The sequence below is a fragment of the Medicago sativa genome, chromosome 4 (assembly GCF_051527215.1).
Source record: "Medicago sativa cultivar Bolivia chromosome 4, Bolivia_mono, whole genome shotgun sequence".
In the NCBI taxonomy this organism is placed as follows: domain Eukaryota; kingdom Viridiplantae; phylum Streptophyta; class Magnoliopsida; order Fabales; family Fabaceae; genus Medicago; species Medicago sativa.
In genome coordinates, this window is record NC_140752.1 from 17742828 (window position 1) to 17757971 (window position 15144).

General features: G+C 39.2%; 2 non-coding genes across 2 annotated transcripts; both read left to right on the forward strand.

The window, feature by feature from the left end:
- Positions 1-562: 562 nt before the first annotated feature.
- LOC146926862 (small nucleolar RNA R71) lies at positions 563-669 on the forward strand. Its single transcript, XR_015009215.1, has one exon. It is a non-coding gene; the product is annotated as a small nucleolar RNA R71 (small nucleolar RNA).
- A 7957-nt stretch (positions 670-8626) lies between these two features.
- On the forward strand, positions 8627-8733 carry LOC146926863 (small nucleolar RNA R71). The gene has a single exon (XR_015009216.1). It is a non-coding gene; the product is annotated as a small nucleolar RNA R71 (small nucleolar RNA).
- The last annotated feature ends 6411 nt before the right edge of the window (positions 8734-15144 follow it).

Genomic DNA, 15144 nt, shown 5'->3' on the forward strand with positions numbered 1-15144 from the left:
GCCTTGAGTCATCTTCATGAAGTTCATCATAGTTTCCTCAAGAGCTGATGGCTTCCTTTGTTGTTGTTGAGGAGGAGTGAGCATCTGAGAGTTCAAAGCATTGTTATTTGAGTAGCTTAGATTTGGGTGCTTATTGATGCCTGAATTGTAGTATTGATTCTGCCTTTGATAACCTCCCATGAAGTTAGCTTCTTCACTTGATCCTTCTGGAACACATTCACCATTGGGATGTTCTTCACCACATAGGTCACATTTGATTGCAGCCACTTGCTGTTGCTTATGAGCCAAAGTGAAGCCTTGAAACTCCTTAGTAAGAGCTTCGATTTGTTTGTTCATAGCTGCTTGGTTAGCAAGGATAGCAGTTTGTTCACTCACCCCAAACACTCCTCTTTCTTTCTTTTTCGCTTCAGCACGATACTCATTTCCAGCCATGTTCTCAATTAAAGCTTGGACTTCATGATCAGTTTTGCTCTTGAGACTACCTCCCGCGGAAGCATCTAAGAACATTCTAGTGTTTGGTGTTACCCCTTCAGTGAAGATTTGGAGGTATTGTTTCTCGGTGAACTCATGATTAGGGCACCTCTTAAGAAGCAAATTGAATCGCTCCCAAGCATCATACAATGATTCACCTTCTCCTTGCTTGAAGTTAGAGATCTCCATCTTCTTGTCCCAATACTTAGACATAGGGAAATATTTCTCCAAGAACTTCAGCTCTAACTCTTCCCATGTTTGGACAGTCCCGTTTGGTATTGTTAGCAACCAATCTTTTGCTCTTCCCGTCAAAGTGAAAGGAAATAGCCTTAGTTTCTTTTGTGCTTCAGTCACGGTGGCTGGTTGCACACAAAACTCGCAAGTTTTAGCAAAGCGGCTCAAGTGTTCATGAGGACTCATAGCTTCAGTCCCATCGAATTGCTTGTCCCTCAAACCGTTGAGGACAGTTGTCTTGATGTCGAAAGCTACGGGGTTAGCTGGTTGAAAAGTGTGGGTCAGTTGACCGCGATGAGTGGCTAACCCGTAGTCTCCTAGCTTAGGTCTCGGTGGTACAACTCCTTCTCCTTCCATAGTTGCAGATTTAGGAGAAGAGATAGTTTCAGATTCAGTTGAGAGTGGCTCCGGTATTTGTTCTCGAACACCCGGTGGAACGGACTGAGCTAACCTTTGCGACCGGACAGCTTTCCGAAGTGCTCTAGCAGTCCTTTCAATTTTCGGATCGTATTCTAAGTCGTCTGAGCTCTGTTTACCTCGCATAAACAGCAAAATACCTTAGTAGCACTGCACAACGCAAAGTAATCAAGTGAATATGAAAACAGAAAAATAAAAATTAAAAACAGAAAATTAAATTGCAAAAACCCTAAATTATAACGTAATTGCCTTGTTGAAATAATTCAACAGTCCCCGGCAACGGCGCCAAAAACTTGATAGAGGTTTGGCAAGTGCACCAAATACTATCGAAGTAGTAAAAATATCGATCCCACGAGGACTGTTTTTAACTTCAATAATTCAATTTCGTTATATAATTAGGATGTGTAAAGTTTATTTTTAGTTTGCCACTAGGCAGAAGAATTGGTTTGATTTTATGAAATCAAATAAAAGAAATTAGATTTGATTAAGAAAATATGAGAGAAAGATGAGATCAGATCCGTCGAATCCTCTAAGTTCCCCTAATTGGTCTACTGCACCTATTTGTTATGAATCCTTTTCTAATTTACGATGATTAACAAAATAGCCCTAATCAATCCCTTGAGTTAGGACCCTCTTCTTAAACTACAGCCCCTAATTCCTTAGGTGGTCTAATAATTCTTGAAGGTTTTACCGAACGTTAACCTATTATCACTAACAAACGATTATCTATTCCTAGACTAACCCTGTTTATTAGAACAATTCAATTAGGTCTAAGCTGAAAGCCATGGTCAGTGGTCATTCATTCTCACGAAATCAAGTTATATGTGATCAAGATATAAAAAGCATTAAGAACAATTGAATTGAATAAACTAGAATTGAATTCATAAACAAAATAGAGTTTCACAGCAACATGTGTCAATTAGGGTTACAAAGATTCATCTCGGATCTAATCTCTAAGAGATTTAGCTACTCATAATCGAGTTTACAAATAGCATAATCAATGAAATAATTAAAACATACATGAATTGGTAAAAGGTTGAAGAAATCGCCCTTCTAGCCGTCTCCGATGTCTCAAAATCGCACTTTGCTCTCCAAAATCGTAACCCTTGTTCCTTAGGTTGAGTGCTGTATTTATAGAGTTTTGGGCCTGAAACAACAAAATCGCGCCACGGCTGATATAAGGCGCGCCGCGATTCCCTCAGAACAGGGAGATATGCAAATTTCCTTCTAAAATCGCGGCAAGGCTAGGTTTTGGCGTGGCGCGATTTGCTTCGAACAGGCTTCAATATTTCAGCTTTTTGCACTCCAGAACAGTATAAATTGCACGTGAACTCTATCAAAATGTCACAATAAGTCCTAAAAATTACGTAATGACAGCATGTCATCACAACCCCAAACTTAAACCATTCCTTGTCCTCAAGGAATTTTCTTGCAACAGTGACAAACGACAGTAAAATAACAGTTACCTGACAAAACGATAGTACCCAAAAGTTCATTCTCCTTCTAGCTAAAGATGAGCTAGTTTAACTTGTTCGCATCCACCAATTCACAACTCCACGCATTCAATTGAACAGGGTTCTACCAGTCGACATGCAGGTCTACATATTACCATACGCTTGAAAAGTTTCTAAACATCAATCAAAGTCAATATCATTACACACTTTTGAGGTCTTTAGGGTTATAACGGGGCTTAGGTGAAAGGTGGGATATATTTGGATAAGTAGGCTACACAAAATTTGAGTTAGGCATTCCTACGGAAGTTAAAGCACAAAATTCAATCCTTCAATCATTCACCTTGTGGAAATACAATTAATGCAAAGGTACTAGAGAACATTTTTAACATTTAGGGACAATCGAGTTAGAAGTTACTCGGATTTTCAATGTTTTGTCCCTTTCTTTACATCATTCATTTTCATTTTTTTTTGATACACCATTTTTGTGTGTATTTTTCATGATAAAGTTCATTCTTTTGTTCTATTATTCTCTAGTACCCCCACCCCAAACTTAATTGGTTGCAAATTCCAATAGCAACCCCAAACTTAATCTTTAGCAACATTCTACAATGCCTTAACTCAGAAAATACATTAAGGGACAAGTCCTAAAAGTCTCTAGGCTTGTAATGTAGTTTGTCACCGAACAAAAAGTTCTAATCCTACCGGCTCACAATTGGTTAAGAAAGGATAAATTCAACAAATTAAAACAGGGTAGGCTTCAAAAAGGCTCACAGGACCAAGCACTTTTGCCTCAGTGTGTAATTGACAAAGACCAATCAATAATAGAGAAACAATGCAAGTTCTAGAAATGTAGTTGCATGGAAAACTAATCTAAATATAAGTAAATTGAAAAACAAATTTGGCAATGAACCTTATGGCTGAGATTTCTGGGAGTATGTGACTACCTAGCAACGCCGTACACTTCGCCTTTGAATCAAGTCACCCCTCCTTTAGAACTTTTGGAATACCGTTTCATCAAACAACTGTTACTAAACTGGAATAGGTCACATGAAACAAAATAAATTCATTAATAATAAACAAGTGCAGGAGCAATTACAATAGGGAAATAAGTTCAATGGACTTTGACATAAAAAGAAAATAAAGAAAATGAATTGAAAACAAAGTAAATGTAGTGGGTTGCCTCCCACTTAGCGCTTCTTTATCGTCACTAGCTTGACTGCTAAGGATCCTCAGAGGTCCTTCAGAATGAGTGCCACCCTTCCTTTTGGTAGGTCGCCACCTAAGTATGGTTTAACTCTTTGTCCATTTACTTTGAAACTTCGATCTCCTTCAGGTGTCACTAGTTCAACAGCTCCATATGGTGACACACTTTTGACCAAGAATGGTCCAGACCATTTTGACTTGAGCTTCCCAGGAAACAACTTCAACCTGGAATTATACAACAAAACTAGTTGTCCATAGTTAATATCCCTAGGCACTAAGTTTTTGTCATGATACCTTTTTGTCCTGGCTTTATAGATGAGCGCATTTTCATACGCTCTAAGCCTCATCTCCTCAAGTTCATTAAGTTTCAAAATTCTTTTCTTACCAGCGGCTACTTGATAAAATTTAAGGCCTTAATGGCCCAATAAGCTTTATGTTCTAGCTCGACTGGAAGATGACATGCCTTCCCATAGACTAACTGATAGGGTGAGAACCCAAGATGGGTCTTAAAGGCTGTCATATATGCCCACAGTGCGTCATCTAGTTTCCTAGACCAATCTTTCCTATTTGACGCAACTGTCTTTTCCAGAATCTGTTTCAGCTGTCGGTTTGAAACCTCTGCTTGACCACTAGTTTGTGGGTGATAGGGAGTTGCAACTTTGTGCTTAATGTTATACTTTTTGAGCACATTTTCAAGAAAATTATTGCAAAAATGCTTCCCCCCATCACTGATCAATACTCTAGGGGTTCCAAACCTAGTGAAAATATTCTTTTGAAGGAAGTTGACAACCGTTTTGGCATCATTAGCAACACATGGTATCGCTTCAACCCACTTTGTGACATAATCAACACAGACTAGAATATGGAGATAAGAGTAAGAGGAAGGGAATGGTCCCATAAAATCAATACCCCAACAATCAAATGGTTCAACTTCAATGATTCCTTTTAGGGGCATTTCATTCCTCTTTGATATGTTACCTGTCCTTTGGCATCTGTCACATCTTGTGACAAAGTCGTGGCAATCTTTGAAAAGGGTGGGCCACCAGAATCCACTTTGCAAAATTTTTGCAGCTGTTCTTTCTCCACTGTGGTGGCCTCCATAAGTTGAGCTATGGCAGTGCCACATGATACTATGTGCTTCCTCACCTGCAACACAACGTCTAATCAAACCGTCAGTACCTACCTTAAACAGATACGGGTCATCCCACAAGTAGTGGTTTGCATCTTTGAAGAACTTTTTCCTCTGAGGGTAGGTCAGATCATCAGGAACTATGTTGCCGGCCTTAAAGTTTGCCATGTCAGCAAACCAAGGTCTTTCTCCAATAGCAAACAGCTGTTCATCGGGGAACTCGGCCTTGATGGCCTTCTCCTTCTTTGTTACCTCATCATTCTCCAGCCTTGAGAGGTGGTCAGCTACCACGTTCTCGACTCCCTTCTTGTCACGAATTTCAAGATCAAATTCTTGCAATAATAGGATCCACCTCAACAGTCGAGGCTTTGAATCCCCTTTAGTTAAGAAATATTTGAGAGCTGCATGATCTGTAAAAACAATGACTTTGGAGCCTATTAGATAAAAACGAAATTTTTCCAATGCAAAGATTACCGCAAGCAATTCCTTTTCAGTTGTGGAATAGTTAACTTGATTTTCATTTAAAACCTTGCTTGCATAGTAAATTGCATGAAAAAATTTGTTCTTGCGTTGGCCTAGGACTGCACCAACAGCATAATCACTTGCATCACACATAAGTTCAAAAGGTAAATCTCAATCGGGTGCAATGATTATTGGTGCAGTTACCAACTTGTTTTTAATCAAAGAAAAATCATTTAGACATTCAGAATCAAAATTAAACTCGTTTTCTTTGACCAAGAGGTTACAGAGGGGTTTGGAAATTTTAGAAAAGTCTTTTATGAACCGCCGATAGAAACCGGCATGCCCCAAGAAACTCCTCACTCCTTTAACGTTGACGGGTGGAGGAAGTTTCTCTATAACCTCTATCTTGGCTTGGTCCACCTCAATGCCTTTAGCACTTATTTTATGCCCCAAAACTATACCTTCAGTTACCATAAAATGACATTTTTCCCAATTCAAAACAAGGTTAGTTTCGGTGCATCTTTTAAGTACAACATTTAAATGGAACAGGCATTGATCAAAAGACTTACCAAAAACAGAAAAGTCATCCATAAATACCTCTATGTTATTCTCTATCATATCAGAGAAGATGGAAATCATGCACCTTTGAAAGGTTGCCGGCGCATTACACAGCCCAAAGGGCATCCTTCGATAAGCAAACACTCCAAATAGACAAGTGAAGGCAGTCTTTTCTTGATCCTCCGGAGCCACTGCAATTTGATTATACCCCGAATACCCATCCAAGGAGCAATAAAAGGCTTGGCCAGCCAATCTCTCAATCATTTGATCCATGAATGGTAATGGAAAGTGGTCCTTTCTTGTTGCGGTATTCAACCTCCGGTAGTCTATACACATTCTCCAACCAGTGACGGTGCGGGTAGGTATCAATTCATTTTTTTCATTTGCTACCACCGTCATTCCTCCTTTCTTGGGTACCACATGAACTGGACTTACCCATGAGCTATCTGAGATAGGGTAGATCATACCTGCATCTAGTAACTTCAGCACCTCTTTCTTCACCACTTCCTTCATTGTTGGGTTAAGTCTCCTTTGAGGTTGAACCACCGGTTTGTATTCAGCCTCCATGTGTATTTTATGCATGCAATAAGCTGGACTAATACCCTTCAAATCAGAAATGTTCCACCCCAAAGCTCCTTGATTGTCTCTTAACACCCTCATTAATTTTTCTTCTTCCAAAGGTGTCAAGGTATTGCTGATGATTACTGGTTTAGAGGCATCCTTAGTGAGAAAAGCATATTTCAAGTGAGAAGGGAGTTCTTTTAATTCTGGATTTTTCTCTCCTTCTCCACTCAAAATAGGAGCATCCATAGAGTACTTACCCATTAATTCTTCTATTTTTACCGGACCTAACTCTTGCTTGCTTGCTTCTAGTTTCTTCACACAATCACTTACTTCAAGATCTTCATCATCTCCACATCTTGCTATAGAATTCACAATTGCACGTTCAAGAGGGTGTGTTGGTTGATGTTCACAAGAGTCATCTTTAACTATTTCTTCAACAATGTCAATCCGGTAACACTTGGGATTTTCATCTTTGTGCTTCATGGCCTCAAATATATTAAACACTACTTGCTCCTTATGGAATCTCAACATTAGCTCTCCTTTCTCAATGTCAATCAAAGCACGGCTAGTTGCAAGGAAAGGTCTTCCTAGAATGAGTGGCATATCCTCATCTTCAGCCATATCTAAGATCACAAAATCTGCTGGAAACACCAAGTCATTAACCTTGACTAGCACATCTTCAAGCACACCGAAAGGATAGGAGATTGACCGATCAGCTAAAGTAATGGTCATTCTTGTTGGTTTTGGTTCCCCACACTTAAGCTTCTTCATCATTGAAAGAGGCATCAGGTTGATACTTGCTCCCAAGTCACATAAAGCTCTTCCAATGTCTACCGGTCCAATTGAACAAGGGATAGTAAAAGCACCAGGATCCTTCAGCTTAGGTGGCAGCTTCTTTTGAAGAATAGCACTACAATTTTCAGAAAGTGCAATGTTCTCACCATCCTTAGGCTTCCTTCGTTTAGTCAACAAGTCTTTCATGAACTTAGCATATAACGACATTTGATCAAGAGCTTCGCCGGAAGGAATATTCACCTGAAGTTGTGAGAAAAGTTGCATGAACTTCTTGAATTGACCTTCATCCTTTTCTTTCTTCTTTGAAAGGTGAGGGTATGGAAGCTTCACATATGATGGAATAACTTGTGGTTTGTCTCCATCCTTCAATATTTGACTCTTCGTCTTCCTCAAGATTGAATCTTCATCAATTAACTTCTCACTTTTTTCTCCCTCTATTTTTTTCTTCCTTTCGTTTTCAACTACTCCATGATCATTGTCTTTTTCAACTACATCCTCATCATTTTTTTCAACTACAACATTCTCCTCCACCTCAACTACTTCATCAACCTTCTTTGGAGCTTTTGGAACTAAAGGTGTCAAAACCTTTTTGCTCCTCAATTCAATAGCATTACAAGACTCATTCTTAGGGTTGTCTTTAGTGTTACCCGAGAATCCGCCTTTACTTTGTTCAGCCAATTGCTTAGCTAATTGCCCCAGTTGAGTTTCAAGCATCTTCCTAGAAGCTTCATTGTTCTTTCTTTCAGCTTCTTGACTCTTCTTCATCTCTTCAAAGTTGCCTTGAGTCATCTTCATGAAGTTCATCATAGTTTCCTCAAGAGCTGATGGCTTCCTTTGTTGTTGTTGAGGAGGAGTGAGCATCTGAGAGTTCAAAGCATTGTTATTTGAGTAGCTTAGATTTGGGTGCTTATTGATGCCTGAATTGTAGTATTGATTCTGCCTTTGATAACCTCCCATGAAGTTAGCTTCTTCACTTGATCCTTCTGGAACACATTCACCATTGGGATGTTCTTCACCACATAGGTCACATTTGATTGCAGCCACTTGCTGTTGCTTATGAGCCAAAGTGAAGCCTTGAAACTCCTTAGTAAGAGCTTCGATTTGTTTGTTCATAGCTGCTTGGTTAGCAAGGATAGCAGTTTGTTCACTCACCCCAAACACTCCTCTTTCTTTCTTTTTCGCTTCAGCACGATACTCATTTCCAGCCATGTTCTCAATTAAAGCTTGGACTTCATGATCAGTTTTGCTCTTGAGACTACCTCCCGCGGAAGCATCTAAGAACATTCTAGTGTTTGGTGTTACCCCTTCAGTGAAGATTTGGAGGTATTGTTTCTCGGTGAACTCATGATTAGGGCACCTCTTAAGAAGCAAATTGAATCGCTCCCAAGCATCATACAATGATTCACCTTCTCCTTGCTTGAAGTTAGAGATCTCCATCTTCTTGTCCCAATACTTAGACATAGGGAAATATTTCTCCAAGAACTTCAGCTCTAACTCTTCCCATGTTTGGACAGTCCCGTTTGGTATTGTTAGCAACCAATCTTTTGCTCTTCCCGTCAAAGTGAAAGGAAATAGCCTTAGTTTCTTTTGTGCTTCAGTCACGGTGGCTGGTTGCACACAAAACTCGCAAGTTTTAGCAAAGCGGCTCAAGTGTTCATGAGGACTCATAGCTTCAGTCCCATCGAATTGCTTGTCCCTCAAACCGTTGAGGACAGTTGTCTTGATGTCGAAAGCTACGGGGTTAGCTGGTTGAAAAGTGTGGGTCAGTTGACCGCGATGAGTGGCTAACCCGTAGTCTCCTAGCTTAGGTCTCGGTGGTACAACTCCTTCTCCTTCCATAGTTGCAGATTTAGGAGAAGAGATAGTTTCAGATTCAGTTGAGAGTGGCTCCGGTATTTGTTCTCGAACACCCGGTGGAACGGACTGAGCTAACCTTTGCGACCGGACAGCTTTCCGAAGTGCTCTAGCAGTCCTTTCAATTTTCGGATCGTATTCTAAGTCGTCTGAGCTCTGTTTACCTCGCATAAACAGCAAAATACCTTAGTAGCACTGCACAACGCAAAGTAATCAAGTGAATATGAAAACAGAAAAATAAAAATTAAAAACAGAAAATTAAATTGCAAAAACCCTAAATTATAACGTAATTGCCTTGTTGAAATAATTCAACAGTCCCCGGCAACGGCGCCAAAAACTTGATAGAGGTTTGGCAAGTGCACCAAATACTATCGAAGTAGTAAAAATATCGATCCCACGAGGACTGTTTTTAACTTCAATAATTCAATTTCGTTATATAATTAGGATGTGTAAAGTTTATTTTTAGTTTGCCACTAGGCAGAAGAATTGGTTTGATTTTATGAAATCAAATAAAAGAAATTAGATTTGATTAAGAAAATATGAGAGAAAGATGAGATCAGATCCGTCGAATCCTCTAAGTTCCCCTAATTGGTCTACTGCACCTATTTGTTATGAATCCTTTTCTAATTTACGATGATTAACAAAATAGCCCTAATCAATCCCTTGAGTTAGGACCCTCTTCTTAAACTACAGCCCCTAATTCCTTAGGTGGTCTAATAATTCTTGAAGGTTTTACCGAACGTTAACCTATTATCACTAACAAACGATTATCTATTCCTAGACTAACCCTGTTTATTAGAACAATTCAATTAGGTCTAAGCTGAAAGCCATGGTCAGTGGTCATTCATTCTCACGAAATCAAGTTATATGTGATCAAGATATAAAAAGCATTAAGAACAATTGAATTGAATAAACTAGAATTGAATTCATAAACAAAATAGAGTTTCACAGCAACATGTGTCAATTAGGGTTACAAAGATTCATCTCGGATCTAATCTCTAAGAGATTTAGCTACTCATAATCGAGTTTACAAATAGCATAATCAATGAAATAATTAAAACATACATGAATTGGTAAAAGGTTGAAGAAATCGCCCTTCTAGCCGTCTCCGATGTCTCAAAATCGCACTTTGCTCTCCAAAATCGTAACCCTTGTTCCTTAGGTTGAGTGCTGTATTTATAGAGTTTTGGGCCTGAAACAACAAAATCGCGCCACGGCTGATATAAGGCGCGCCGCGATTCCCTCAGAACAGGGAGATATGCAAATTTCCTTCTAAAATCGCGGCAAGGCTAGGTTTTGGCGTGGCGCGATTTGCTTCGAACAGGCTTCAATATTTCAGCTTTTTGCACTCCAGAACAGTATAAATTGCACGTGAACTCTATCAAAATGTCACAATAAGTCCTAAAAATTACGTAATGACAGCATGTCATCACAACCCCAAACTTAAACCATTCCTTGTCCTCAAGGAATTTTCTTGCAACAGTGACAAACGACAGTAAAATAACAGTTACCTGACAAAACGATAGTACCCAAAAGTTCATTCTCCTTCTAGCTAAAGATGAGCTAGTTTAACTTGTTCGCATCCACCAATTCACAACTCCACGCATTCAATTGAACAGGGTTCTACCAGTCGACATGCAGGTCTACATATTACCATACGCTTGAAAAGTTTCTAAACATCAATCAAAGTCAATATCATTACACACTTTTGAGGTCTTTAGGGTTATAACGGGGCTTAGGTGAAAGGTGGGATATATTTGGATAAGTAGGCTACACAAAATTTGAGTTAGGCATTCCTACGGAAGTTAAAGCACAAAATTCAATCCTTCAATCATTCACCTTGTGGAAATACAATTAATGCAAAGGTACTAGAGAACATTTTTAACATTTAGGGACAATCGAGTTAGAAGTTACTCGGATTTTCAATGTTTTGTCCCTTTCTTTACATCATTCATTTTCATTTTTTTTTGATACACCATTTTTGTGTGTATTTTTCATGATAAAGTTCATTCTTTTGTTCTATTATTCTCTAGTACCCCCACCCCAAACTTAATTGGTTGCAAATTCCAATAGCAACCCCAAACTTAATCTTTAGCAACATTCTACAATGCCTTAACTCAGAAAATACATTAAGGGACAAGTCCTAAAAGTCTCTAGGCTTGTAATGTAGTTTGTCACCGAACAAAAAGTTCTAATCCTACCGGCTCACAATTGGTTAAGAAAGGATAAATTCAACAAATTAAAACAGGGTAGGCTTCAAAAAGGCTCACAGGACCAAGCACTTTTGCCTCAGTATGTAATTGACAAAGACCAATCAATAATAGAGAAACAATGCAAGTTCTAGAAATGTAGTTGCATGGAAAACTAATCTAAATATAAGTAAATTGAAAAACAAATTTGGCAATGAACCTTATGGCTGAGATTTCTGGGAGTATGTGACTACCTAGCAACGCCGTACACTTCGCCTTTGAATCAAGTCACCCCTCCTTTAGAACTTTTGGAATACCGTTTCATCAAACAACTGTTACTAAACTGGAATAGGTCACATGAAACAAAATAAATTCATTAATAATAAACAAGTGCAGGAGCAATTACAATAGGGAAATAAGTTCAATGGACTTTGACATAAAAAGAAAATAAAGAAAATGAATTGAAAACAAAGTAAATGTAGTGGGTTGCCTCCCACTTAGCGCTTCTTTATCGTCACTAGCTTGACTGCTAAGGATCCTCAGAGGTCCTTCAGAATGAGTGCCACCCTTCCTTTTGGTAGGTCGCCACCTAAGTATGGTTTAACTCTTTGTCCATTTACTTTGAAACTTCGATCTCCTTCAGGTGTCACTAGTTCAACAGCTCCATATGGTGACACACTTTTGACCAAGAATGGTCCAGACCATTTTGACTTGAGCTTCCCAGGAAACAACTTCAACCTGGAATTATACAACAAAACTAGTTGTCCATAGTTAATATCCCTAGGCACTAAGTTTTTGTCATGATACCTTTTTGTCCTGGCTTTATAGATGAGCGCATTTTCATACGCTCTAAGCCTCATCTCCTCAAGTTCATTAAGTTTCAAAATTCTTTTCTTACCAGCGGCTACTTGATAAAATTTAAGGCCTTAATGGCCCAATAAGCTTTATGTTCTAGCTCGACTGGAAGATGACATGCCTTCCCATAGACTAACTGATAGGGTGAGAACCCAAGATGGGTCTTAAAGGCTGTCATATATGCCCACAGTGCGTCATCTAGTTTCCTAGACCAATCTTTCCTATTTGACGCAACTGTCTTTTCCAGAATCTGTTTCAGCTGTCGGTTTGAAACCTCTGCTTGACCACTAGTTTGTGGGTGATAGGGAGTTGCAACTTTGTGCTTAATGTTATACTTTTTGAGCACATTTTCAAGAAAATTATTGCAAAAATGCTTCCCCCCATCACTGATCAATACTCTAGGGGTTCCAAACCTAGTGAAAATATTCTTTTGAAGGAAGTTGACAACCGTTTTGGCATCATTAGCAACACATGGTATCGCTTCAACCCACTTTGTGACATAATCAACACAGACTAGAATATGGAGATAAGAGTAAGAGGAAGGGAATGGTCCCATAAAATCAATACCCCAACAATCAAATGGTTCAACTTCAATGATTCCTTTTAGGGGCATTTCATTCCTCTTTGATATGTTACCTGTCCTTTGGCATCTGTCACATCTTGTGACAAAGTCGTGGCAATCTTTGAAAAGGGTGGGCCACCAGAATCCACTTTGCAAAATTTTTGCAGCTGTTCTTTCTCCACTGTGGTGGCCTCCATAAGCTGAGCTATGGCAGTGCCACATGATACTATGTGCTTCCTCACCTGCAACACAACGTCTAATCAAACCGTCAGTACCTACCTTAAACAGATACGGGTCATCCCACAAGTAGTGGTTTGCATCTTTGAAGAACTTTTTCCTCTGAGGGTAGGTCAGATCATCAGGAACTATGTTGCCGGCCTTAAAGTTTGCCATGTCAGCAAACCAAGGTCTTTCTCCAATAGCAAACAGCTGTTCATCGGGGAACTCGGCCTTGATGGCCTTCTCCTTCTTTGTTACCTCATCATTCTCCAGCCTTGAGAGGTGGTCAGCTACCACGTTCTCGACTCCCTTCTTGTCACGAATTTCAAGATCAAATTCTTGCAATAATAGGATCCACCTCAACAGTCGAGGCTTTGAATCCCCTTTAGTTAAGAGATATTTGAGAGCTGCATGATCTGTAAAAACAATGACTTTGGAGCCTATTAGATAAGAACGAAATTTTTCCAATGCAAAGATTACCGCAAGCAATTCCTTTTCAGTTGTGGAATAGTTAACTTGATTTTCATTTAAAACCTTGCTTGCATAGTAAATTGCATGAAAAAATTTGTTCTTGCGTTGGCCTAGGACTGCACCAACAGCATAATCACTTGCATCACACATAAGTTCAAAAGGTAAATCCCAATCGGGTGCAATGATTATTGGTGCAGTTACCAACTTGTTTTTAATCAAAGAAAAAGCATTTAGACATTCAGAATCAAAATTAAACTCGTTTTCTTTGATCAAGAGGTTACAGAGGGGTTTGGAAATTTTAGAAAAGTCTTTTATGAACCGCCGATAGAAACCGGCATGCCCCAAGAAACTCCTCACTCCTTTAACGTTGACGGGTGGAGGAAGTTTCTCTATAACCTCTATCTTGGCTTGGTCCACCTCAATGCCTTTAGCACTTATTTTATGCCCCAAAACTATACCTTCAGTTACCATAAAATGACATTTTTCCCAATTCAAAACAAGGTTAGTTTCGGTGCATCTTTTAAGTACAACATTTAAATGGAACAGGCATTGATCAAAAGACTTACCAAAAACAGAAAAGTCATCCATAAATACCTCTATGTTATTCTCTATCATATCAGAGAAGATGGAAATCATGCACCTTTGAAAGGTTGCCGGCGCATTACACAGCCCAAAGGGCATCCTTCGATAAGCAAACACTCCAAATGGACAAGTGAAGGCAGTCTTTTCTTGATCCTCCGGAGCCACTGCAATTTGATTATACCCCGAATACCCATCCAAGAAGCAATAAAAGGCTTGGCCAGCCAATCTCTCAATCATTTGATCCATGAATGGTAATGGAAAGTGGTCCTTTCTTGTTGCGGTATTCAACCTCCGGTAGTCTATACACATTCTCCAACCAGTGACGGTGCGGGTAGGTATCAATTCATTTTTTTCATTTGCTACCACCGTCATTCCTCCTTTCTTGGGTACCACATGAACTGGACTTACCCATGAGCTATCTGAGATAGGGTAGATCATACCTGCATCTAGTAACTTCAGCACCTCTTTCTTCACCACTTCCTTCATTGTTGGGTTAAGTCTCCTTTGAGGTTGAACCACCGGTTTGTATTCAGCCTCCATGTGTATTTTATGCATGCAATAAGCTGGACTAATACCCTTCAAATCAGAAATGTTCCACCCCAAAGCTCCTTGATTGTCTCTTAACACCCTCATTAATTTTTCTTCTTCCAAAGGTGTCAAGGTATTGCTGATGATTACTGGTTTAGAGGCATCCTTAGTGAGAAAAGCATATTTCAAGTGAGAAGGGAGTTCTTTTAATTCTGGATTTTTCTCTCCTTCTCCACTCAAAATAGGAGCATCCATAGAGTACTTACCCATTAATTCTTCTATTTTTACCGGACCTAACTCTTGCTTGCTTGCTTCTAGTTGCTTCACACAATCACTTACTTCAAGATCTTCATCATCTCCACATCTTGCTATAGAATTCACAATTGCACGTTCAAGAGGGTGTGTTGGTTGATGTTCACAAGAGTCATCTTTAACTATTTCTTCAACAATGTCAATCCGGTAACACTTGGGATTTTCATCTTTGTGCTTCATGGCCTCAAATTTGAGGTTCTTTTCAATTCATTGATACTTCATATTGAGATGTGCGAATTCAATTTCACATCTAATTGTATCTATTGTAAACGTGTTTGCAAAGGC